Source organism: Anas platyrhynchos, chromosome 5, assembly GCF_047663525.1.
Source record: "Anas platyrhynchos isolate ZD024472 breed Pekin duck chromosome 5, IASCAAS_PekinDuck_T2T, whole genome shotgun sequence".
NCBI lineage: Eukaryota > Metazoa > Chordata > Aves > Anseriformes > Anatidae > Anas > Anas platyrhynchos.
This window is the reverse complement of record NC_092591.1, coordinates 13,740,774-13,766,765: the sequence shown is the minus strand read 5'-3', so window position 1 is coordinate 13,766,765 and position 25,992 is coordinate 13,740,774. Positions and strand designations below refer to the sequence as shown.

Sequence of the window (25,992 nt, the reverse complement as noted above, 5' to 3'; positions counted from 1 at the left end):
TTTTGGAAATGAAACTTTTCGTTTTCTTTTATTTTCAGAATGTTGAAAATATTTTTGCTGGTGCATATTTTGAATATTACTAGTAGTAATATTCATAGTAATTAATACTGTTTCTCAAGGGTGAATATCAGACATCACAGTCCTGCCATATTGCCCTTTGAACTTCATCCTATGGCTACTAGAGGTAATACTTGCAGGAAAGAATCTTCTTTCCAGAAGACGATAGTGAATACTCCAGGGCTATTGAAATCTGAATGAAAGGACAGACATTAGCTTCTTAGGTGGTGTTTCATTTTGTCTTTGTATTTCCATCATTTGTGTAGGTAATTAGAAAGCTGTTGTTATAAAATTGTGTATTATATGATGGGTTTGGCAGTTCATAAGTCAAATAGAAATGAGAAAAGTACTCCTGCATTATGCTTATTCATTTTATTTTGCTTACAGCAAACAAACAAACAAACAAAAGCTATTCTGCATCTTGTGTTTTCACAACTAAAATGCACTGTAACCAAAAATCAACCAGAAGATCAAGTGGACAGCCCACATAATACTTTAGTGATCTCAGAATAGTGCCCTTGCAGATGCCAAACTGTTTTGCTCTGCTTTGTGGCCCCCTAGGTCACCAGTATCCCATTTTCGTGTCATACATCCCTGATTTAAAGCACTGAAAAACTGATGTGTCTGGTTTCTGGCAAACCACAGGGAAAAGAAAGTTCCAACCTCAAGCATTTCCTTGGAAAATACTATGCCAAAGATCCATCTCTGACAGCAGCAGAACTGGAGCTTTTGCTGTTTTTTCCCCATCAGTGGTGTTTCCATGTAGCAGAATTCTGCAGTCTTCAGAAAGTTATGGGCTACAGTGCTCACTGTGGCTATATTTATATCACTGCTAGGTCCCTCACAGATGTTGTCCAAGTGAGGGTTCCCCAGACTGGGGCATTTTATATACAACTATTGCACAACCAAGCCACCCAAGAGAAAAGCACAGTGTTGAGTGGCACACTGCTGTGTTCTTCCTTAGCTCAGCACCACCCTTTAAGTCCTGATGATGTTCTTCTACCACTCCTTCCTATGACACTGGTGTCTCCTACTCTATTTATTTATTTATTTATTTATTTAATTTTCTGTTCAGAGGACAGTCATAAACAGCAACAGCCTTCATGGAGGCTTCTCTACCAAGTAACTTCTTGAACGCTTTATGTCTTAGGAAAGGAGTTGCTTTCCTTCCTGAAAGGGAAGAGTTCTGGTGAAAATTTTGTTAGGCTCCAGCCATCCTAGACAGCGTGTGGCAGAGCACAGTTTGTCCAGAATACACTTGACAGCAACACAGACATCAGTGCGAAGTCAGGAGCTTCCATGTTGCCTGCCTCTCTGTCATACACTGGGGGATACTCCAGAAGGACCGTCAAAGGGCAAACAGTTTGAGTGGTTAGTAAGTTGGTTCCAGAGGTGCTTCCAGGAGGACTGTGAAGAGAGAAATCATCAGAGTCATTTTATCCTCTCTGCCTCATAGTTTCATGTGTAGCTTCCAGGATGGGTTGCTACATTCTGCACTAGCTTTTAGCTTCTAGGAGTTGTTAGATACAGCTCCATGCACACCTCTCTACAGTGGCCTCATTTTTAATGTAATCAGGGCAAGGGTAACAGCAAGTTCACACATAACAGAAATGCCTGCACCTATTCTAAATCCAAGTGAAAAAAAGTAACTTGATTGGGGCTGCTATCCAAACCATCAATAGTTGCCCATGCTCATGAAGGGTTTGTAAATCGGGAACATTTCCTTTCATTTCAGCATTGTATGTTAAACATTATTCTATGTCTTGATATATCAATCTCAGTCTCAGTTTTTTGTCTGGGCTGTTCTAGCTGTCTTCCCTTCAGCTCAACTTCTGTAGGTGTTTTGTAAACCATTCCCTAAAGATAAGGAAGATCCAGCCACTTCTATCTTTCTCTCAATGTTAATGAGCAGGGACATACACTTCACGTTCTTCCTCCTATCCCTACTCATTTGCAGTGTCTGGAGCCTCCATTAAATGTCTCTTAATTTCCATATGAATCATATTATGCAAAATTGAGTGCAGTACTGAAAAATTAAACTGTCAAAAAAAAAAAAAAAAGTCAAAATTGTGAGTGAGGGGGAAAAAACGGGGCTAAAAGCTTTGATGGTGTCTGGTTACAAACACAGGGTAAGAAGGACAGCTTCATTTCCCCTTCTCAAGATACAAGAGCATTGCTTACATTCTAATATTCAGCACATGTAGCAATCCAAATGATGGAGCTGACCAGGTGAGATCTGCCCTCACCAAGTCCAATGTAAATTAGGGTTTGTGTCCTGGAAGGGACTGCTGTGAGTTTGTGCTGTAGAAACTAGGAGCAGAGTTTGAACCCCTGCCATAAGGAGCAGTGGAGAACCAAACAGAACAATTTTAAAATGTCAGAGTTCATTTCTGGTCTTAATAGCTGTGTACAACACCTCTACTCCTTTGCAAAAAGGAGCTGGAAGGTCACTGTCATTTCTGGTCTTGAAGATATGTGTCACTTATTTCCAGCCTCTTCTGATATTTGACAGTGTGGACCCTCCTGGAGCACAGCAAGAATAAAGGATGACACAGCTCACTGAGCAAAATTTCATTAACAATTTTCCTCCTACACAAATAAGAGCTCACCCCGACCCTAAAATGTAGAGCTTGCTACAGAAGAGACACTTGTGAGGGCTTCAGTTAATGCAATCCAGTCTTTGACAAAATCAGTTTTTTTTTTTCCTTTGGAAGAATGTGTGAATTTATAACAATCTTTTACAAAATGTTGCATAATCTTTAAGAGAGAAATGGACCACTTCAGTGGAGGAGGTCACATTTTTAATTGTCTACTCTGATCTGAATTTGTTGCACCAAGTGAAATCAAAATCACTGTTTCTCAGTGAAAATTAGTGAAAACCACTGCATGTCTAACAGCTATACATGTGTTCGTACTTACATCATAATTAATAGTTTACTCATAATTTGCAAATTAGATTTTATATAGGGCTGTGTGTATAGACTAATGCATTCTGTGTTATCATAACACATGATATGATAATTGAGGGTTTACATTCTTATTAAAGATGTAACGTGAGGTTTCATTTGGGTGAGATCATGCCATTTGCCCATAAGCATATACATGTAAACTAGCTTAGGACAAATCTCCCAACCTAAACATTCCAATATTAGGGGGAATTGGATTTCAACTTGGTGGATTTAACTAGTTTCTAATATTAAATGTTCCTAGTTGCACCAATAATGTCTTCTATTTCATCTGCCCAGACTCAAATTGAGATGATCTAAAAACAACGAGGTGAAAAAGACTGTTGTATCAGCAGACATTGCTCTTCTGTAGAGGAAAACATGTCCAGAAAGAGAGTCAGTCTTGTCACAGTAACTTTAGAATTTCCACTCCAGTCTGTAAAAACTATTAATTTTCTGTGTTACCTGTTCTATAAAAGAATCTGGGTCAGGAAGGAGAGATATCAACAAACTGCAGAGACAAAAAGAAAGAAAAAACATTACTTTAATATTTTATTTAAACTTAAAATATATATTAAGGGTAATTGTAGTGTGGGAATGTGGTCATTTTAAATAAGCAGTGTCTTATTTTGTTCTCATTTGTAATGTTCCCAGTAAGCAAGAGGGGAGAGTTGTGACTGATTAATAATCAATCTGTAAGACCATATGAATAAAGCCAAATATTAAGATGAAAGAACACATGAATCAAAAAAGAGATTCTGAGACCACTCCCAAAAAATTAGACATTTCCTTTTTGGGAAGATCGGGAAGACCTTTTATATATATATATAAAATATATATATAAAATATATATTATATATATATATATATATATATATATATATATATAAGTCCATCAATATCTTTGTAACCAGTACTTTAAGTTAGTAAGAACTTCTCTAGCAGCAAGCAATTGAAAGAATCTGACAAGAGGTTTAGTTTTTCTTATTATTATTTCTGAATATTAGACAGTAGGGATATTGTTTTAATTTGAAATTTCTGTCCGTTCAGTGAAGAATATATTAATACAGACAGCTGCATCAGAGTCTTAAAGTATGATATAAGGCTGTATGGGGAAACCTGTTCATTGTGGGCGACCTGTCTCCCAAATTCAGTTCTCATACTTTATCTTTTAATTTATTCACAACACCTTTGCAATTCACACCCTCTGATCTTCTCTTGTATAAATAATATTGGCCCTGCTTATTCCTCTGGTAGTTTCATAGTGGTACCTAATATGAGGTACCCAGAAATGAGACAACAGCGCCCCTTCAAATTTTATCACCTTGACACACCTAACAATGTTTGCACTTTGAATAAAAACTTATCTTTATGAGTGCAAAAGCCAAGAGCTGAAGGGCTTACATCTCCCTTAACCCCAGTAAATAAGGCTTATGAGAGCTCTGAACTCCACAGAGACATACAAAGAATGTAAAGGAACACTTCACAATATGAAAAACAGGCATCTAAGTTACAGAAACTGTATCCATACATTTACATCTTTTTTTCTTTTTTTTTTTCCTTAAAGGATATTTTATAGAAATTATCAAATACTTCAGTTTTCCTCCCTTTTTAACTGAAAAGGCCACAGTGTTAAATATTTATATATATATATATTATTTTTTTCAGTGAGGTTTGCTTTGACATTAAAAAAGAGAAAAAAAAAAAACAATTATAGTTTCTTTAATTTAGCAAAAAACTTAAATCTGCAGCTCTGAATTCAAATAAAATTCTTAACAACTTTGAAGGTAACTGTACAGTTGTGTTCTTCAGGTTGCTGGTTATTTACTCTTTGTAACCAGAAGGCTCATGATCAACCTCAAAAGGCTGTCAACAGTCTCCAGTAGAGATTTACTGATCTGATACAGTCTATGGCTTTTATACTCATAGCATTTAGTGAGGCTGGTAGAACATAGAACTGGCCCTTAATTGCATTAGCCAGCTAAGGGGAGATCTTTGTAAGAGTAATTGAGAAAATATACCAAAAGACAATGAATTTGGATCCAGAACACTCCTATAGGACTCTATGCCTCTCATATCGTTTTCTCTGCTTGTCCTCCTATTTAACGTGCTTTCTTAAGCTTATTGTTTACCTGCAAAGAAAATTCAGTCAGTACCATGAAACAGAAGTAATTATCAATGTTTGCGAGTAAGCAAAGGGTAGTAAATAAGGTATTAGCTACAGAACATCAGCTGCTAAATGCCTGGAGAGTGGCCAGTCTGGCTGGAAATACGTATTCCTTTTTTTCCCTGCTGTCATTTATGTCAGTCTTGAATAGATTTTATTTCACTATGCAGTGGATTACACCCAGAGCTTATGGATATGAATATGGGTTGCTTGCTATGCTCTCTCTGATCATGCTCCAGTGGTATTAACTCTTGGGTCAATCTGGATTATCCCATGTTTAAAAGATAGCAATTAAACACTTCAATTCTTAATTTCTGAGAATTTCTTCTTGCTTATAAGAAGAGCTAAAGCAATTGCTTGCAAAGAGTTGCTTTGCCAATATTATGTTGCAGGTGGCCTGACTGGTGGTAAGGGGAAAAAATAAATAAATACGGTTTGCACATCCCTTGGATGGGGCAACTGATCTGAATGAGCTGCAGGGAACTTAAAGGACAGATCTGTGACTTCACACTTTAGAGACATTATCTCCTTCTAAGCAACAGTCTTGAGACACATCAATTAAAAAATAGCGTGTTCATAAGTCTGGAGTCTGAATTTTACCAATTGTGTTTTCAGGAAAGAATATGGTTTCACATTATATGGGGGAAGGATGCCAAAAGGGTGCATGTGTGACTGGGATGTCACTGATTGAGCAATATTTTGGGACCCAAATTCAACCTGGAATAAAAATTAAAATTTAAAAAAAAAAAAAAAAAAGGCTACCTTTAGCATGCTGAGTACATTAGATGAAAAGATGAGAAAATACTATAGGTAAAGAAGATTTTCCTCTAGAATATATCCCTCTGATGTCATGAATAGCTGGTGTGAAAACTTGCTCGATATGTAGTAGCTTGGATATTTTAGCTCACTATTTTTACCCTCAGTATGTTAACTAAAAAGACAGTGTCAGAACCACATGAAATGAAGATGCTTTGAGTAAAAAAAAAAATAATTTCAAACATGTTTTGAAATTATTATGAGAAATACTTTATTTAAAATATTTTCTGAACGGATTGTTTTGGAACTCAAACAAAGCTGAATGGGCAACTTCATGGGTCCTGACAAAGCAAGCAAGAGGCAAATGAAAGAAAGATATTTGCTTAGACTCATTATGTGTGATCTTTTCTAGGGCTGTGCTATGAATTCTTAGCTTGACCGTAGTTTTCCTTCCACTTTTTTTTTTTTTTTTCCCTATAAAAAGGACTTCACAATGTAACTGTCTTGTATGGATTACATATGTTCTCTATATTAACACTGGCATAAATCAATGATTTTAGTTTTTAAGATTATATTCTTATTTTCTCTTGTGAAAAAAAAAAAAAAAAAAAAAAAAAAAGTGTGATTGCATGACCAGATAACAGCTACATGTCAGTACCAATGTTAAATTTAGGTTGTTTCCAAAATTTATTTCCCATATTCTCTGACAGTATGCAAGGAACATGAAGTTCCTCAGGTTTAAAATATCCCACATAATCACAGGATTCCAGGAGGCCAGAATGCATACAAGTACCCTTAGCCATGAAGGTGTTAATCAGTGTATGTACCGTCTCATCTGCATCTCAGAAGCCCTGCAATTAAAATTAGAACTTTTATGCCTGGTCCCCACAGCTTGCTGCTATTCAAAGCTCCTATCTACATACACTGGGGATGGAAAAGGCCTTTTGAAAGTAAATAATTGAAAAAATTAGAGGGATTTTTGAAGATTGCAGAGCTTCCCTTTAGGACCAGTCCAGGAGCCCTGTCCTTCTGTCAAAGTACAAATTACCCCCATATGGTGATGTCCGTTCACTCAACTGTAATTTATTCATTATGCATACTGCCGAATACCAAATGGTGAAAGCACAGCAGCAGAACAATGAAACAGGCTCAGGAAACTAATAAGTATCCAATCAATGAGAACCTAATGAACTATAACATGTAATACTTTATAAGTCATTCAAATTAAAAGGGGGTGAAAAAAAAAAAAAAAAAAGATGACAATGCAATACCAGTTTATTTATTCCGATTCTAATCAAATGAAATAAACATTATCCTCTAAAAATATGGGCATAACTGATATTTGGGGAGAGGGAATCCATAGAAGGTAGGATCAAGCCAAAATTCCTTTAAGAACATAATTACATACCAAACACCTGTCCTTATCTAATACAGGCTCTTTGCACCAAGCTCTTATGGTGAAGTAGTAAAAGGTGTTTTTTTTTCCAGTATCAGGGTTTGGGAAGAGAGATGCAAGATACATCTTTAGAATATATTATTTTAATAAGCATAGCTGAAATCTTTATCAAGAACTATTGTTTTATTTCATCAAACACAACACCTTTATGTTGCAAGACCAAGGCAAAAAATTATTTTTTATCTACACATAAGCTTGTCTCCTCAAGAACATTGTTTTACTGTGAGTCCCATTCCCACCTTTGTTAAAAACTCTTGGAACCAGTTCTGTAATAGTAAGAATAATTAATAAGTAATCTACAAGGTAATCTTAGGAAGGTGCTCTGTTCTCCCTAAACAGCCAGTGTGCAGAACTTCTGGATAGAGCTATTTTCAATGAAATGATGGCAAGGAAATTATTAACTCCTTCTCCGAGAGGAGGGGGTGATGGCAGAAATCCAGGTATCCTGTCTGACAGAGCACTCTGTTGGTTTTCCTGTCTTCTGGGCTGCACAGTCAATAGACTCTGTCTTTTACTCTTCTTCCACTGAGATACCCATCTTGACATGAGAAACTGAGAAATTTCAATTAATGTGCCTCTGAATTATTGTTTCTGCATTTTTAAAGAGCTTGGGTTGTTGATTTATTTATTATTTTTTTTTTTTTTTAATTTTAAGTCCTCATAATCCATTTTATATTGGCTTCTTTTGCCTTTTCTGACAGAAAAGGTGCCAACAAGATGGTTCATTCTTGTCTCAGCCAGCTACACATATTAGTAATTCTCACAGCAGTTGCCAAGTATAGTTATACGTCCTCCTCTACAAGAGTGGCTGTAGTTTTCTTTTTCCACAGCAGTTGACATTAGGTGTCTTCTGTGTTTCCTGCTGCTCCTGTTTGCATGTGATAGCAGTTAGTGTTAGCCTCACTATCTCTCCATTTCTTCTTCTATGTGTGCTTATTTCCTTTTATATATTATTCCATTAAAAAGAATAAAATCAATCTCTTTTCATTTACAGTTCTGTGCTTACCCTAGGTTAAATTTGATAAAAGAAATTTTGTACTCTGGACTTCTGCATCCAGCTCTGCTGCTGACATTGTGGCCTTTTGCACGAGTTGCATGAAGTTGTTAGGTTACACTGTAAGAGCCCCATCTGTGGCACAGTGCTGCTTATGAATGCAGAAACCTGAATGATGTGTGCCTTTAAACATGTATGACATATGTGGTCATAAAAGGTTTTGATGCTTTCACTCCCCAGATGGGCAGACAAACATTGTTGTTAATAGTCATGTGTTTCTTCTGCAACCAGAACAAAACCAATAGCAAGGAAACCCCGCGAAATAGTCAAAGTTGCAATGCAACTGTCAGTTCCTTCAGCACAACAGTGAACAGGTACTAGCGTAGATGGCTTCTGGGATCTAGAAGGATCCCTATATGATGTAAGATAAATCTCACTTTTCTATCAGTGAAAGGAGGCAACAAGGGCTATTTTGTGTATTTGTCTGGGTAATTGTTCTAATACACAGGCCCCAGGAAGGGTGCTCAGCATTTTAGGAACATTGGACCCATGTAGGATGTCTGAGCTCATTATTAGCTCACATCAGTGAGGTCTTCACCAATCCAAGAAATAATCTTGAAAAATCTGATCAAGTCTTTCCAGATATGTCCCATATTAATACAACAATGAACACAAAAGAATGAAAATGCATCAAACTCTGCTTTTGAATCCAACAGTAAGAAATAAGTTGTTATTCTTTGGATTTTTTTTTCTTTTACTGTTCTGTGTTATTTGTTGGCTCACAGATCTTTCTTTTTCTTTCTCACACCTCACACTTTGGCATGACAGTCTCAAAGCAATTGCTACCAAGATTACATTAACAAACCTCACTCAGTAATGCAGGTGCAGTAAAACAAAAATGAAAATGAAAACAGCAGTCAGGAGAAAAAAAAAAAAAAAAAAAAAAAAAAAAGACAGAACTGCTTTGTTTCCCAAATTATCATCACGCAGTCCAGACATGAAGAAGCAATGAACAGTTATCACAGTGTGGATAATACATAGAAGTGCTTCTTAGAACAATGGAAACAGCCTCCCATGTGCAGAATGGGAGCTGTCAGTGGGAATTAGTGTCCAACAGATCTTTCCCATCACCTAGTGTTTCACTAGTGGATGGATCCAGAAGGTGCACTCATGGGATCAAGGGGGAAGGAAAAGCACAGAAGGTTGAGTATTATCAGTCTACATTGTTGGTTTTTACTTCCCTGAAGAGACTGCAGTGGAATCTCAGTCCCTTTTCCCTTTTTAATAAACAGAAGTTTTGCCTTGAACAATAAGTGCAAGATAAATACTTTTAGGTGCTTTACTTGGCTTTTCTTTTTTCTTTTCTTTTTTTTTTTTTACTATTATTCAAATCCTGTTTCAAAGCCAGCCACAACACATAGGGTTAAAGATGTAAAATCTCAGCATGGTGCAATAAAACTGATACTGAAATAGTGTCCCCCTACTGTAGGAGGAATCTGCAATCAGGACTTCCAAGCACATGCAAAAAATAACTCTTGGATCACTCTTCTTGTCTTCCAGTAGACTTGGCAAGAAAGAAAGCCATATGTGAAGCCAGCCATATATCAGTTATGTGGTCTTAGATATTTGCAATAAAACAAAGGACTTTGCTGTCAGCCCTCCTGATTTCATGAAGCCTTTACAGCTCACAGCAATGTCCCTTTATCAAAAGCCACAAAGTTATCCTCAGACATGTGCATTTCTTAGGGAAAATATTTTCTGCAAGAGCTATTTATGATTAAATCCGTCAGGGAAAGGGAAAGACATGAAAAGACCTAATACAGTCAGTTTCAGCCATGCTGAATGCATGGCTGAAAAGAAGTAAGGGGAGGGGGGGGGGAGACATCGGGGAAGAGGGTGACACAATAAAAGAATTAAAAGAATTAAAATGCACATACACAGTATGATCTTTGTGACAGTGGTGTGGATTTCCTGGTAAATTAAGTGGAACTGTGGCTTCACCTCAGAATTGCTCCTGGCCATTTATATAGGCATTATTACCTACCAGTTTCATGCAGGGATCATACTAGGCGTGGGTTCAAAGAAAGAATTTTATAACAGTTGTTTTCCCATCTAATGCTAGGTGGACAATCTGCACACAAGGAACCAAAAAAGGCTGAGAAAGTTCTGAGTGAGCCGTGAAGTGAGGTCAGGAGCTAATGAACAGCTGGCACCCCAGACTCACAAAACCATGGGGATGTGAACAGCCCGAAGTGTGCGATGGCTCACATATGTGAAGTTCAGTGTTTTCTCGAACTCAGTGTTAAAACTAGTTTTATTTGATGTAGCAGCAAAAGGAGTCAGGGACGGGATTTAAAAAGTGAAGTGATGTGATTACTTCAGTGTTTTTCTGAACCAGCCTTACAGAAAAAACTTAAGAGAATGGGCTTGTTACAAAACTGATAAGGTGTTATTATAGAACTGCAGTAATGGCTTTGGCAAACAGTCTGTGTGAGTTTCTAAACTATAATGGCAAATGCTGATTTTAAATCACCTATTATTAACTATTACATTATAAACAACTGTAAAACCCCCATGGGCAGATAAGCATTTCTGTTCACTTTAAAAGACCTTTTTTACATTGCTCTTTTTGGCCAGACCAAAAAGTTTAAAAAGTGTTTTTTAAAAAGCGTTTAAAAAAGCAGTTTTAAAAGCGTTCGAGATTTCTAGGTCCAATTCAGCAAGACCCTTGTGCTAAATTTAAGAGTGTGATTTGTCACATTGACATTAGTGGCTTACAATCACGTGTGCATAAGGACCTTACCTAGTCACCTAAGCTAAAAAAGAAAAAAAAAAAAGACTCTTTTTTTTTTTTTTTTTTTGGTCCCTCCATATAAAATCATTGCAAATAATCTTTTTAATCACTTTGTGAATTCAGGTACCAGTGAAACAGTTGCTTTGGAATGAGTATCTCTTACTAACGTCCTGCTCAACATCATGCTGTTTGTGTGGACTCAGTACACAAATAGCCTTAGGGCTATTTTTCAGGGATACTTCTATAGCTATGTTGATAATTTATAACTCCAGACAGGGCAACAAATTCTATTATACAAATATTTGAAGCTATCACAAGGAGAGCAATACTTTAATGTAATCCTTCACTCAGAAGTTGCACTTGCAGCTCTTTTCAGTTAATTTTCATTATTTCACCACAGGGGAACAGTTTCAAGGAATTATTATACTAACCACTATATTAAAAATGAGCCCTAGAACTCCACCCCCCACCCCAATAAATATATTTTAACATTCATTGTTGTGGAAATATGCAACAGATAAGTCACGGGTTTTCTTTTCTTACTTCTCACAAAGGTATGAAAATATTAGCAAATGCTCAGATCTCTGCTACTCAAAATATTATGGGTCAGATCTGAGTAGAGTAGAGAGGTCAGTGCTCCATCATCACAGCTTTATATCATTATGGGCTTTAGGGCATAATAGCCTGCAAGGAAGCTTGGTTAAAAGATGGGAAGGAAACCTGAAAAAGGTTAATTATGGTACACACAACACTTGACAGTTCCTTTTCAATCTGATTCAGCTCAGCTGTGAATGCTGCTGTGTCTCCTGCACAAAGATCCCGCTCGCTGCTATGCCACTTTCTGTCACCCCAAGGCTATGGTGTGGTTCACCCACAAGGACAGATCCCAACCCCTAATGCTTCATGTTTTTGAAAGGGTGCACCTGTTTTGCTGTGGATCTGATGCTTAGAGCTTGCTGTCTGAAACCTTAACACCCAGAAACTTTTTTTTGACAGCTTTGGTTATGTTCGTTAGGGAATCCAAGGCGGGAATATTTCTTGGGGGGAGAAGAGGGATGGCAGGGTGGAGAAGGGAAGAAGCACAAACAAAACAAAAACTTAAGCCTGTGACTAATTGGCTGAAAGGATGTGAGCAATTCTGCTCCACTTAATTGAATGTGGGCTCAAATTAAAAAGAAAGAGTAATTGCCTTCAAAACTTTGCATTGCAGATTGCTGGCCTCTTCCATACGTTAAGTGAAAGCCTTAGAGCACATGTGTCAGTGGTGTTGTTGACAGGAACCCAAATATCCTGTTATATGCATCTACATTCAGAGAACTTCATTCTAGAAGGGATTAGCCTGCATTATATTGATGATTTTATTTACAAAATGAATTTCCATGACATGGGTGTCCTGATTTTGGCTGGAAATTTCAAATCATGACCATGTTTTCTAACTGCTGGCTGCTTTACAAACATTTCCTGATCAGAAGACCTGAAAATAGAACTTTGGTTTTCTATGTAAAAATAAAGAATTTTTGCATTTGGTAGCAAACCTGTATATTCTTACTCAAATTTTCCTTTGAATTTAAAGAGAACATTAGTTGAGCAAAGTGAAACTTGTGTTAAACATGAATAACCAGGAGCAGAGAGTCAAGGAATTCACCCATGAAAGTACAAGTGTTATGAAACCTTTCTTAATAAAAATAGTGAATTAACTCATTTGGTCTGTACGTTGCCATTTATTCTTTACATGAAAGCAGCATCCACAACTTCTAGCCCTATTGTGCTGTGCACAAAAACACAGAACAAAAGAAATGTCCTACCTCTCAAAATAATTCTCTGCAAGAGCAACAAAGACCCTTTGTTTGTTATTTAAGCAAGATTGGTGGACATCATCTTTAAGCAGAAGCTCTGAGAATCAGCCTTTTCTGTCCTCTTCTATACATGCATATGCACATTTTTCACAAGTCTGCTACAGTAAAAGGGCTCCTAAAGAAATGAACAGAGCAGAGCAAAAGGAAAATATTACTTTATATTAATAACAAATGGAGTGCACAATGCATTCCACATATAAAGGTTACCCATTTACAGAGCCGTAAGCCAAGGGCATTTTAAAACTTAAAGATCCTTTAAATAAACATATTGGTTTAAGTAGGAAGCAAATATTCTTAGCTCAGCAGGTAGTTGGTATCTAAATCAAATTCAGACTTCACATAAATACACATGTCAAAGCATTTATCAAGGATAATAATAATAATAATAATAAAATAAAATAAAATAAAAAAGAAAAAGAACTCTTAAGGAATGCAGTTCAGATAGGGAAGTGTCAGTTATTTTGCACATTTCCTATTTCCAGCTCATTAGTTTCAGCTTTTGACAGGGGTGGAGCTGAAAGAGGGGGTCAGAAATCCTGTGGAGGTTTTTCTCTCCTCCCAATTTCACATGAATAAACAGAGGGAGGGAGTCCCCTGCCTGTCTGCCAGGCTCTTATCTATCATATTTAGATGCTAGATGCTGTCAGATATTAGATAGCAATGCCTGTAGGTATTGCCAGTTACTGGGAAATTAAACCTGGAACAGAAGATACTCCTTTCCATTCCCAAACTTACTTTGTGTTGTGAGTAGGTTTCAACATCCTTAAAAAAATGTTGATGTCCAGACAAAGGTGACAGCATTATATTTTTGTCATTCACTACTTGCACCTGATTTATTTTTTCTCATTCTGTCTAGGCTATTAGCAGCACCCTATCAGCACCTTTTCTTTCACCTGCATTCTTACATTCCTCTCAAATCCAGGTCTTTCTGCTCCAGAAGTGGTAAGGTTAGATTTAACATTGCTGCTTTTTATTTAAACTCTCCTCATGTAAGAAACTTCCTTGAGCATTAGAAATTTTCAGTAATTCCGTGTTTTCAAAATTAGAGCCAGTAAAAGTAAGCAATTTGCCTTGATTTTCCCCCAAAATATTTCAGACAGTGAGGATGTTCCTCTAGGGAAAAATACAGTGAACATTACTGTAAGAGGTATTTTGATCTAATTCTTGGAAAATGTGCTTATGATCAGTAATAATCAAGTTAGCAATTACTACTCTTGCACTAGATGTTACACCCCTGTTAGCTTAGATAAAACAACCACGTGGACACCCTTTCCCTCCCAGCAGCAGAACAAACCTGGCCAGCATAAAATGTGAAATAAAATCATGTGTGCAGTCAGCTATTGTTTCATCTGAAGACAGGTAACTTCCAGATGATGGAAGGTAACTTCTTAAGACACTGTGACTCTACCATGGCATCATCTTCTGCTCTGCTGTTACCAAAATACATGTACAAGGTCTAAGCCCCTTGAAGTAGCTATAAGTGATGTAATTTAACATTTTTTCCACCTGGCTTATTCTTCCTTTCATACTCTTATCTAACCACTGTCATGGTTTATTTTCAGTAGGATTCATTAAAATAAAATTCAATAATAATAATAATAAATAATAATAAAATGTGTGCATATTTATGTGTGCATGTCTTCTTGTGGGAGTGCATCTGTATGCTTCCAGGTATTTTGTTTAAATAAGTTAAAGCCAAATATGGCATGGTCCTTTTAATCACTGAGGACTCAAAGTATACTTTGGAGATATAGGGTCATTCATACCTTTGGATTATCCTTTGGGGGAAAAAACAAAACAAAAACAAAAACAAAACAAAACAAAAAACTGTGTGGACCATGAGATATTTCTAGTGCAAGATAAATGAAATACAAAAGGAAAATGACTGGCTTTGATTTAATGTCCAGGTGGAATTTCAGTTCAGTTCCTGTCACCTCCCAGACTTTCTTACATGATTCTGCTCCTAAACTCTGTACATGTTTGACAGGAAGGAGAGTTATGATTTGTTTTAAAACTGTTCTCCAGATTGGGACACAGGTGAAACAAATGACCCATGACATTTACCAATAATCTCTGGAGTGGCACATAATTAAATATTCACTCTGCATTAACTTGTAAGGTAGCTACACCAACAAATGTCACAACCTACGTATTTTTTCTTTTGGGCCCAAATCTCAAATTTATTGTGTGTCACCATCATAAAGGGGATGCAACTTCCTTCTGGTATTTTGAGTAATTACTAAATACAGCAGTAATGGCGATCCAGATGCTGTGTGACTTCCTTCTTTCACACAGCCAGGAGATCAGTAGTCTGTCCACTATAGCTGGTGAGGTATTATAGAGGTCTATTTGTGGGACAAATAGACCCAAAAGTAGATTTATACTTAAGTAAGAAAAAAGTATTGGTGATGTTAATTTCTCTTTATTTGAGACTGAGTTATTTGAGAGAGTTGCTCAACAGCCATACAAGATGATCATTACGAGAAAAAAAAAAGAACAGAAAAAAAATATACAGTACTTATTAAATTAAGACAAAACACTAAAGAAAAATAAGACTAAAAAAATTATTTGGTGCCTTCTTTACTTTGGGTTTTCAACTGTACTGCTCAGGTTGTGAAGCTAATAGTCGCTAATACGAGAGTAAGTGAACCAAACATGAATAACATTTAGTTTAGAGCCCATCAGGTAGCAGATGGGCCATGTCTCATAGGTGTCATGGAGACTGAGGTTAGTAGAGAAGATGCTGACCTAACAGTGGAAGAAATATAATTCTGCTACTGCTGATCATTTTTCTCAAATTTCTAGTTGATTGTTTGATATGCAACTCCAAAAAGTTACTGTTTTTCTCATTTTTTTCTTTTCTGTTAGCTGATAACATGAAACCATAACATCAATGTTGTTTGAAAACATGTTTATGTTTTTTTTCCCTATAAAAAGAGATAATAATGTTATGTTCCAATAATATTAAGTTGCAATGTTATTTGCAAGATTGCAGAGCTTTTAATTTTCTGATTATTTCCACAGTGGGAGTTTCAGCTCAATTTCTACCAAGACACTTCTATCTGTTTCAGTTATTTTTTTATTACAGCTAGAAGCAACAATAATTGCCTTTAGTGTATGAAAACATGACTGAGGAGACAATTGTCGTCCCTAAAGACTAAAATCATCAGCATACATTTTTAATGTAAAATTTTTGTAAATTAATTGCCAGGTCCTATAAATATTATATTTACTAAAATTGTGTTGTCTGCTGTCTTCAAAGAAACATTTATTTTTTTTTAAACTATGCTTCAGACACAGTATGTGTCCTGAGGCAGAAAACAAAAACATGGAACAAAATATTAACCTTCTACTTTTGTAATTTTACATTCTACTACTTTTCCTTCCCAACTCTGGGGTTTCTTTTTAATATAATTCTGTTAGGATTGAGGAAAAAATCAGTCACAGTCTCAGTAATCAGGATCAATTTTCAGTTTTTCAATACTCAGATGATCAAAAAATTCAACATCCCTTCCAAATAACAAGGCAATGTTCTTGCATCTTCTTTTTGTTTGTTTGTTTGTTTGTTTGTTTTGTTTTAACAAATCAAGAAAATAAATTTGAAATGTCAAACCTTTTTTTGGAATATATTTCTCTTTATTTCTATTCAGAAATTATTAAATGAAATAATTTAGATATCTCATAATGAAATTATTGCACTTCAACTTGAAGTGCTCCCAACCGAAGTTATGTGTTGTGAGAAATTATCTATCATGACTTATAAAGGAGTTGTCATCTACAACCCCCCATAGAGGAACCTGACAGACTGTCCAAGACCTGGAAATACAGTTGTTAAAAGTCGCTGAAATACCTTTGGAAGATGCTAAGATTAATAAGCATAATTAAAATTACATTATTTTGTTTCAGTTTTCCCTTATAAAAAAATAAACCACAGCCAGTTTTTTATGTAGAACAAACAAACAAAATCTAGGTTTTTATTGAAATATATATATATATTTTTAATCTGACTGCATTAACATCTTTTAGCTGTGTTAGCTCTCAGTCTGGTGTGTCCTGTGCAACCCAGATGTGTAGATGTTTCACAAGATTTATGGGTATATGGCAAAGCTCTAGAGACACCCGGTTTATGTCCCCTTTCAATAGCTGCAATTGGCATAAAAAAATATTTTGGATAAATGAGATTAGCAGGCTTTTCTTTGAAGGAGATGTAACAGCAAAAGCAGTCTAATAGCAAATATCAAGAACAGTGATTAGTTCCAACTGATAAATATTTTTTATTCCAGTCAGAATGGCAGACCTTATTAGGCCTTAGCAGGCGTTATAAGTGCATTGCACTTATACTAATTCTAGTAAATTTGCTCCTAGAAAAGCAGTAGAAAACCTAGGGTAAAATATTACTAGCAAAGCATGCATTCCTAAGAAGATCTGCTCTCATAAGAGGATCGGGGACCAGATTGTCTAAACAACCAGGACATAACTTGATAGACAATGACAACTTCAGAAGTAGTCAGCCTGCAGTTACTGTATGAGAATGTACTTATTATTTCTGGAGACAGAATATCAGAACTAACTAACTCCCTTTGAAGTTAGTGACTGCAACACTTTTCCCAACACTGGTGGAGACTGTTACAGTGGAAGGGTTGCAGCTCACCTACTGGCATCAGAGGAAAAATGAGGGTTCTCTGGGTGTGGGGTAGGACTGCTCCACTAACACCCCCACTTGATTATTGCTGCAGCTATGCCTGGAGCAGGACCCCATTTTGGTTCATGATTTCATATGGCAGGATGCAGACAAATATGTGGAATCACCCTTGTTTTTAACCAGGTGTTAGACTTGCAACTTCCTACCATAACGGAAAAAAAACGCGTGTTTGTTTTTAGTTAAAAATGAATTCCAAGTGATACATATGACTAACAATGTTCTTCCCTGCAATAATAGCATTGTGATCAAGCTTTCAATGTGATTTACAAACTCTGTGGGATTAACCAATAACATGCTGGTCAGCCAGTAATGACTGAATTATCTGTCACTTCAGAAAGGGATACTCCTTTCAAGATACTCCCACTAAACAAAGCACTGTCCTTCAGTTCTGATGAATACTGTACGGTATTTTAGTGCAAGAAGAATTTTATGTCTATTTCTATAAAAATAACTATGAACATGAAGAATAATTGAATCCTAAGTGATTGCATATCATTTGTCTGCATTCATATCTCAGCATTTAAACATGTTTCATCACCTTGGAGTATGGAAGGGTTAAACAATAACAGATTTCCTGTGCTAAACAGCTTAATGAAAAACATTTTGGGTGTTTTTTTTAGAACAGACTCATACTGTAGAAAGATAATCTTTGTTATATCTTTTTTTTTTTTTTCACAAAGAAAATATAGGCGAGACAGACTTTGCTATAATTCTTCCTAATTGCTCTAATGCATTTCATTTTATTTTAGTGTTTTCAGTTTATAAAAACAGTTAGCATCAGTTTGCTTCCAGTTTTAATGGAGATAAACTTCATCTTTTCCCCCTGAAAAACTTCACAATATGGTTGGAAATGTCAGCAATAATTAGACAAAATGCTTGTGAAAACATAAAATAAAAACAATACGTCTTTTTATAATGGAATCAGTTTGTCTGATTATCTCAAACAATGTACATTTCAAACTGCCCAGGAGGGTCATTAGAGCTTATGAAAATCAAACTCTGTTTTTTCTGCTTCATACATCATGGACAGCAATATTGTCTCCAGGATCATTATATATTGTCTGGATTTATAAATATATGTTAGACTTTCTTGAGCTACAGTGAACCTGGAGCATAAAATGCACTTAACGATAAAAAACATCAGGAAAAAAAAATAAAAAGCAAAAACAAAAACAAAACAAACAAAAACAATAAAATCCACTTCATGTTATTAACTAAATAACTGTTACATAGGAGTTGGCAACATAACCTCTCTGAATACAATACTCAAGGGACATTGGTTCTATTCTGTCTTCAATCACAGGTTTCCAGTATAACCTCAGGAAAGTCATTTCTAGCCTATGCACAATGAGGGCTATTTGTCCCTTAAAGGGATGGTTATGACAGCACTCCCTTCTGAGTTCCTGTCTAGGTGTGAAGTCTAATTCAAGAAGTTTCTGTTATTCCTTTGAGATACACTCAGAGAATAGAGTATCACTTCTACCTTTTTTTTTTTTTTTTTTTTTTTCCCATTTGTAGAAATGGGGCTAATATTCCTCTGCTCTCACTGGAGAGCTTATGGATACAATCCATTAGTGTGTGAGAGGCATTCAGATACCATGATGACAAGGGCCATTTAGCAAGTAAATATCTGGCTGGAGTAGGAGGAATTCAGCTACTGTTACCACCTCACATCACAAATAGTTTAGTGCAAAAGACAAACAGGGGAAGTCTGACAAGTTTATCATATCATCAGTTATAATCATGCAACAATTCTGCACTCTAAAAAGCTGGAAAGATGTTTCAAATATGAAGTTTCTACCTGTTTGGTTTGTTTTCCAATATGCTTGCTCTGTGCAATGGTTTAAGAACTTTGCTCTTTCTCATGGATGCTGGGTTTTCAGTTTTCACTTGTGTCTTTCAGATTCAGTGACAGTATCACCCAAGAAGATGGAATTCTAGGAATGCTGCTGCTTCTTTCTGAACAGGATCCCACTATATCAGTTACCAAAGTGCCCAAGGTAAAAATTAATTTATAATGAAAGTATAAAAATATGCAAAAATTTCATTAAAAATGACATATTCTAAACCTTTTAGCAATACAAAAATCTGCTGAAGATCCTAAGATGCGTGTGGAAAGTGTGGTTAAAAAAAGAAAATGCCTAAGAAAACGAATCTGCTAAAACCAAAGCAGGTATTTATCTTCTATAGTATTAGTACACATATGCTGTTGTTAATACAAGCAAATGCTTACCAATAATGAACACTCTCTATTGGCTGCAATGTTCTAGCCCAAAGTAGACATAATGCTAAAAACTATTTTTAAAACACATGAAAAAAATAATAAATGAAATCCTTCTGTTACTGCAAATTTGCAATGAAGCAATTCCTTTCAGCCAAGCCTTCAGTACAATATACTGAAGCATATTTTCAGGGGTGGTTAAAGAGGCATATTTTCCATGGTTTTCTACATATTCCAACCCTACCAAGGATTAGACCTACCCTACCAGTGCATGTTTATTTGAAGGAGGAGGACAAGGATAAGGGACCGAGGTCTTTCACCTCACTTGCACTGTCTCCCATATCATGAGAGGTGGGAGAAGTTGCCCTGCATTGCAGTAGCAATACAGGTGGTTATGCTCTGGGAATGACAAGGTTGAGTCCCTTTGGGTTAGGATTGGCGGGAAGGCAAACAAGGCTAGCAGCCTAGTTGGGGTCTGTTATAGACCACCGAACCAGGATGAGGAGATGCATAAGGCGTTCTACAGGCAGCTGACAGAAGTTGCGAAATCATCGGCGCTTGTTCTTGTGGGGGACTTCAGCTTCCCTGACATATCCTGGAAACACAAAACAGCCCAGAGAAAGTAATCTAGGAGGTTTCTGGAGAGCGTGGAAGATAGCTTCCTGACGCAGCTGGTTAGTGAGCCTACTGGGGTGGTGCCCCGCTAGACCTTCTCTTCACAAACAGAGAAGGACTGGTGGGAGATGTGGTGGTCAAAAGCTTTCTTGGGCAGAGTGACCATGAAATGGTGGAGTTCTCTATTCTTGGTGAGGCCAGGAAAGGGACCAGTAAAACCATTGTATTGGACTTCTGGAGGGCTGACTTTGAGCTGCTCAGGACACTGATTGGTAGAGTCCCTTGGGAGGCGGTTCTGAAGGGCAGAGGAGTCCAAGAAGGCTGGGTGCTCTTCAAGAAGGATATCTTAATGGCACAGGAGCAGTCCGTCCCCACGTGCCCAAAGACGAGCCGGCATGGAAGACCGGCCTGGCTCAACAGAGAGTTGCAGCTTGAGCTTAGGAGAAAAAAGAGGGTTTCTAATCTTTGGAAAAAAGGGCGGGCCACTGAGGAGGACTATAAGGATGTTGCGAGGCTGTGCAGGGACAAAATTAGAAAGGCCAAAACTCAACTGGAACTCAATCTGGCTACTGCCGTTAAAGACAACAAAAATTCTTTTTACAAATACATCAACGCAAAACAGAGGACTAAGGAGAATCTCCATCCTTTACTGGATGCAGGGGGTAACCTAGTTACAAAAGATGAGGAAAAGGCGGTGGTGTTTAATGCCTTCTTTGCCTCAGTCTTTAGCGACAATACTGGTTGTTCTCTGGATACCAGTACCCTGAGCTGCTGGAAGGGGATGGGGAGCAGAATGTGACTCTCTCTCACTATCCACGAGGAAATGGTTGGTGACCTGCTACGGCACTTGGATGTGCGCAAGTCGATGGGGCCAGATGGGATCCACTCGAGGGTACTGAGAGAACTGGCAGAGGAGCTGGCCAAGCCACTTAACACCATTTATCAACAGTCCTGGCTATCGGGGGAGGTCCCAGTTGACTGGCAGCTAGCAAACGTGATGCCCATCTACAAGAAGGGCCAGAGGGCAGACCCGGGGAACTATAGGCCTGTCAGTTTGACCTCAGTGCCAGGGAAGTTCATGGAGCAGATTATCTTGAGAGTCATCACGCGGCACTTGCAGGGCCACCAGGTGATCAGGCCCAGTCAGCATGGGTTTATGAAAGGCAGGTACTGCTTGACGAACCTGATCTCCTTCTATGACAAAGTGACGCGCTGGGTGGATGAGGGAAAGGCTGTGGATGTGGTCTACCTTGACTTCAGCAAGGCTTTTGACACCGTTTCCCACAGCGTTCTCCTCGAGAAACTGGCTGCTCTTGGCTCAGACTGGCATATGCTTCATTGGGTTAGAAACTGGCTGGATAGCCGGGCCCAGAGTTGTGGTGAATAGAGTCAAATCCAGTTGGAGGCCGGTCACTAGTGGCGTTCCCCAGGGCTCGGTGTTGGGGCCAGTCCTCTTTAATATCTTCATCGATGATCTGGATGAAAGCACTGAGTGCACCCTCAGTAAGTTCGCAGATGACACCAAGTTAGGTGCATGTGTCGATCTGCTTGAGGGTAGGAAGGCTCTGCAGGAGGATCTGGATAGGCTGGACTGATGGCCTGAGGTCAACTGTATGAAGTTCAACAAGGCCAAGTGCCGGGTCCTGCACCTGGGGCGCAACAACCCCAAGCAGAGCTACAGGCTGGGAGATGCGTGGTTGGAAAGCTGCCAGGCAGAGAAGGACCTGGGAGTAATGGTTGGTATTTGGCTGAATATGAGCCAGCAGTGTGCTCAGGTGGCCAAGAAGGCCAATGGCATCCTGGCTTGTACAAGAAGCAGTGTGGCCAGCAGGGCTAGGGAAGTGATTGTCCCCCTGTACTCAGCTCTGGTGAGGCCGCACCTCGAGTACTGTGTTCAGTTTTGGTCCCCTCACTACAAGAAGGACATGGAGGTGCTCGAGCGAGTCCAGAGAAGGGTGACCAAGCTGGTGAGGGGTCTGGAGTCTTATGAGGAGCAGCTGAGGGAGCTGGGCTTATTCAGCCTGGAGAAGAGGAGGCTCAGGGCTGACCTTATTGCTCTCTACAGGTGGGGGTTGCTACAGCCTCTAAAGGCTGGTGACAGGACAAGGGGGAATGGGCTTAAGTTGTGCCAGGGGAGTTTTAGGTTGGATGTTAGGAAGAACTTCTTTACCGAAAGGGTTGTTAGGCATTGGAATGGGCTGCCCCGGGAAGTGGTGGAGTCACCATCCCTGGAGGTCTTTAAAAGATGTTTAGATGTAGAGCTTAGTGATATGGTTTAGTGGAGGACTTGTTAGTGTTAGGTCAGAGTTTGGACTTGATGATCTAGAGGTCTCTTCCAACCTAGAAATTCTGTGATTCTGTGACCTCTAAACACTCAGAGCTCCATTATCAGTCTCAGACAAGGATATTTGTTCTTAATTAGCAGAAACCAAACCAAACCAATGAAACAATATCAACATATTTTGTTTTCTTTTGTGTGTTTTGCTCCCCAGCAATTGTTTAACAGTTCATTTTAGTGCAGTAATTCCTCAACTGGTAACATAGCTCAGTCAGGGGGCACAGACCAAATTTTATTGCACCTCTGTGTTCATCTGTTTCTTAACCAGTGAAGTGTGGATTCATTGGCGAAAGATGCAGAGTTTGTGATCAGAACAATGGAGGAGTCAAGCTTCTCTCTTTTTAATCTTTTACACAGTGACACAGCATAGAAAGTAAAGCTCAGGGAAAAACAAACTAGACTGAGGCCCCAAGGTCCTGCAGACATTTTCAGGCTTCATCACTGAAAGCAAGATTTGAGAAATCACCAATCAACAGCTCTAATCCACCAGAAGCAGAAAGCCAAATTTGCACCAACATGAAGATTGTCACATGAGGCTTTCATGTAAACAGCTGGTGTTTGCAAAGGCACATAAGAAAAATTGTTGGGAGAAACATTAGCTGGGAGGGCAGGCCAGTTGTCATAGCTCTCCAGGGCAGACTGAAACAATAAGCAAATGACACAGAGGAACTGGAGATGAATTTTCACCTTGTGTACCGGTACTGCTGTGGAAAGAACATAATACAATCTCCTGAGAAGTCCTTTGTTCACATGTCACCGCATGAAATCTGTGACTATTGTCAGGACTTAGTCATAGCTCCAAATACTCTGCCATGAACATGGGCACTCTCAGAGTGTGTTATTCTTTTAGAGGAGGAGCCTCAGGAAGTTCAGCTGTAGGATTTTCCCATCAGCCTCATTCTTCCATGTCATCTACTTGTTTCTGATATTTTCGCACTTGTGTTGTTTACTTGCAGAAGCTGCTCCACTCTTGAAGTTCAATAAATGGTGTTTGCCATCAGAACAATTTGATTCTAGTTCTAATTATAGCAACAAGCTGCTTTCTTCAAATATATTATAGGTGTTTCATTATTTTAAATTGTTATCTTCCATATTAATTAAAGAAACTGTTGATCTTTTCTAAGAAGCCAGCAGCTGCAAATCCCCCTCTTTTTTAATGTCTCATTTGAATAGGTGAAACATCAGGTAAAAATTAAATCAGGTTTTAATAATTATTCTTCAGAAGATATGTAAGTCACAACACATTCCCTCCAGATTCCATAGGGTTACACTATTCAGATGTACTCAACCGTATCGCTTAGTATAGATCACAGCAAGCTGCATGCCACACAGCTGAATTGCAAATACAATGCCCCTAAATAAATCACGCAGCAATGGCAACATTACTAATGGGACTATCAGAATCAAAGGAAGCAGGGTGATACATCTGAGAAGAGCCTACATCATTATTCTGCATGATTTGTTTATGGTATTTTTGGTGAGACACATTTCTTCCCCCTCCTTTCCCTAGTCTGTTTGGATTAAAAATGGGAACTAAAAGAGGAACTAAACTCCTGGAATAGCTTATACACTATAGTCCTGCAATCATAAGGACCAGTGGTCTGGTGCTTATTGCAAGGCATTTTACTACACTAGCACTCATCATCTTTACTCTGAAGCAATTCAAGAGCTGAACTTCTGACAGTTTTCTGCTGTCGTGTATTTGTAGCTACTGATCTCTGTGATCCCTGAATGGAACACAACTCAGTTACTAAGCCTGCTGACATGTCATACTTTTGGCCATCCACTGCCTTTTTTAAGCAGTGATATAAATTTATTCATGTTTATAAAGTACAGGGTAGTAAGACTCTTAAATGGGGCATGGACTTTTCTCCCCGCTTAGAACAGTTTTTAACAATCACAAAGGGAAAAATTATGTTGGGGGTGAAAAATGTGCTACCAGCAAAAGTAAGCTCTTTAGCATTTCTATCATATTCAAAATTGCTTTGGATAAAATATCCATGTTTTTTGTTGTTGTTGGTGGTGGTGGTGTTTTGTTTTTTTTTTAATTATTATTATTACTTTTTAACAGTTCTCTAAAGATGGAAGATAAATTGCATGACACTGAGGCTCTGCTCTGACCTAAATTGCTGACACTGTGTCGAATCCTTTCTGCAATTAGGTAATTGGGATACATTTACATTGTTTTAAACATGGAGTTACTCCCTTGCAATGGTTAGGATCTGGCCAATCATAAGTATGTTTGGAAGATAGACACTCAACTTCTTAAATAAAGTATTGACTGTAGATAGAAACATTTTTTCTTTAAATGGTACAAATAAAAGCTAGATAACATTGAGACACTTTTGAACAGAAGCTTTCAAAATCCCTTCATTGATCACAAACAAGACAGGGAAAAGGAAAAAAAAAAAAAAAGGAAAGAAAATAAAACCACCCAAAAGCTAGAGCTCAACCAATCAATTCAACATTCTCCCCCAGGAACCAATGAACCAAGAGTAGTATAAATCAAGAGTTTATAATAAAAGACTAATGATCCTTTTCACAAAAAATCAATAGTGCTCCCAAACATGTTTCAAAGATGAAGCAAGATTTTGCAATGATGAGTAGTCCAAAATAATGTTCAGATCAACTAGATAGTTATAACTGTGGTTTTCTGTACTCCCCTTTCATTTTCCCTTTCTTACATGTCCCTCCCGCTTTGCATCATACCAATTAATATCTTTCCTTCTGTAACAGCTCTCTAGATAATTCACAGAAGCATTTGTCTGTGTGGCCTAGCATTAAACAGAAACTATTAAACAGTCAACTCCTATCTCTTTCCATAGAATTAATGTCATGTTAACTTCTAGCATGCCTTGATGTTATGTCATATGTAAATGATATTTTTTAAAGAAGTTGTAAGGCACTTCTCTCACACCCTAAACACATTCATGTGATTTAAGTCAGGATGTAGTAAGACTGTTTTAGTTACAATGTGGGAATTCTTCATTTAATTGCTTATTTCTACTTAGTAATCTAAGTAGAAATCTACCTTAGTAATCTAATTAGAAATCAAAAGGAAAATCTGATTGTCTTTATAACAGAGAAACTG

At 37.7% G+C, this 25,992-nt stretch overlaps 1 long non-coding RNA gene across 1 annotated transcript in view; it reads left to right on the top strand.

Annotated features, from left to right (window-relative positions):
* The window catches only part of LOC140002719 (uncharacterized), a 43,920-nt gene extending 18,211 nt beyond the window's left edge, over positions 1-25,709 (top strand). The window contains exons 2-4 of the long non-coding RNA XR_011809989.1: positions 19,631-19,727; positions 19,804-19,900; positions 24,973-25,709. This is a non-coding gene — a long non-coding RNA (uncharacterized lncRNA). The remainder of the gene's footprint in view (positions 1-19,630; positions 19,728-19,803; positions 19,901-24,972) is intronic.
* The last annotated feature ends 283 nt before the right edge of the window (positions 25,710-25,992 follow it).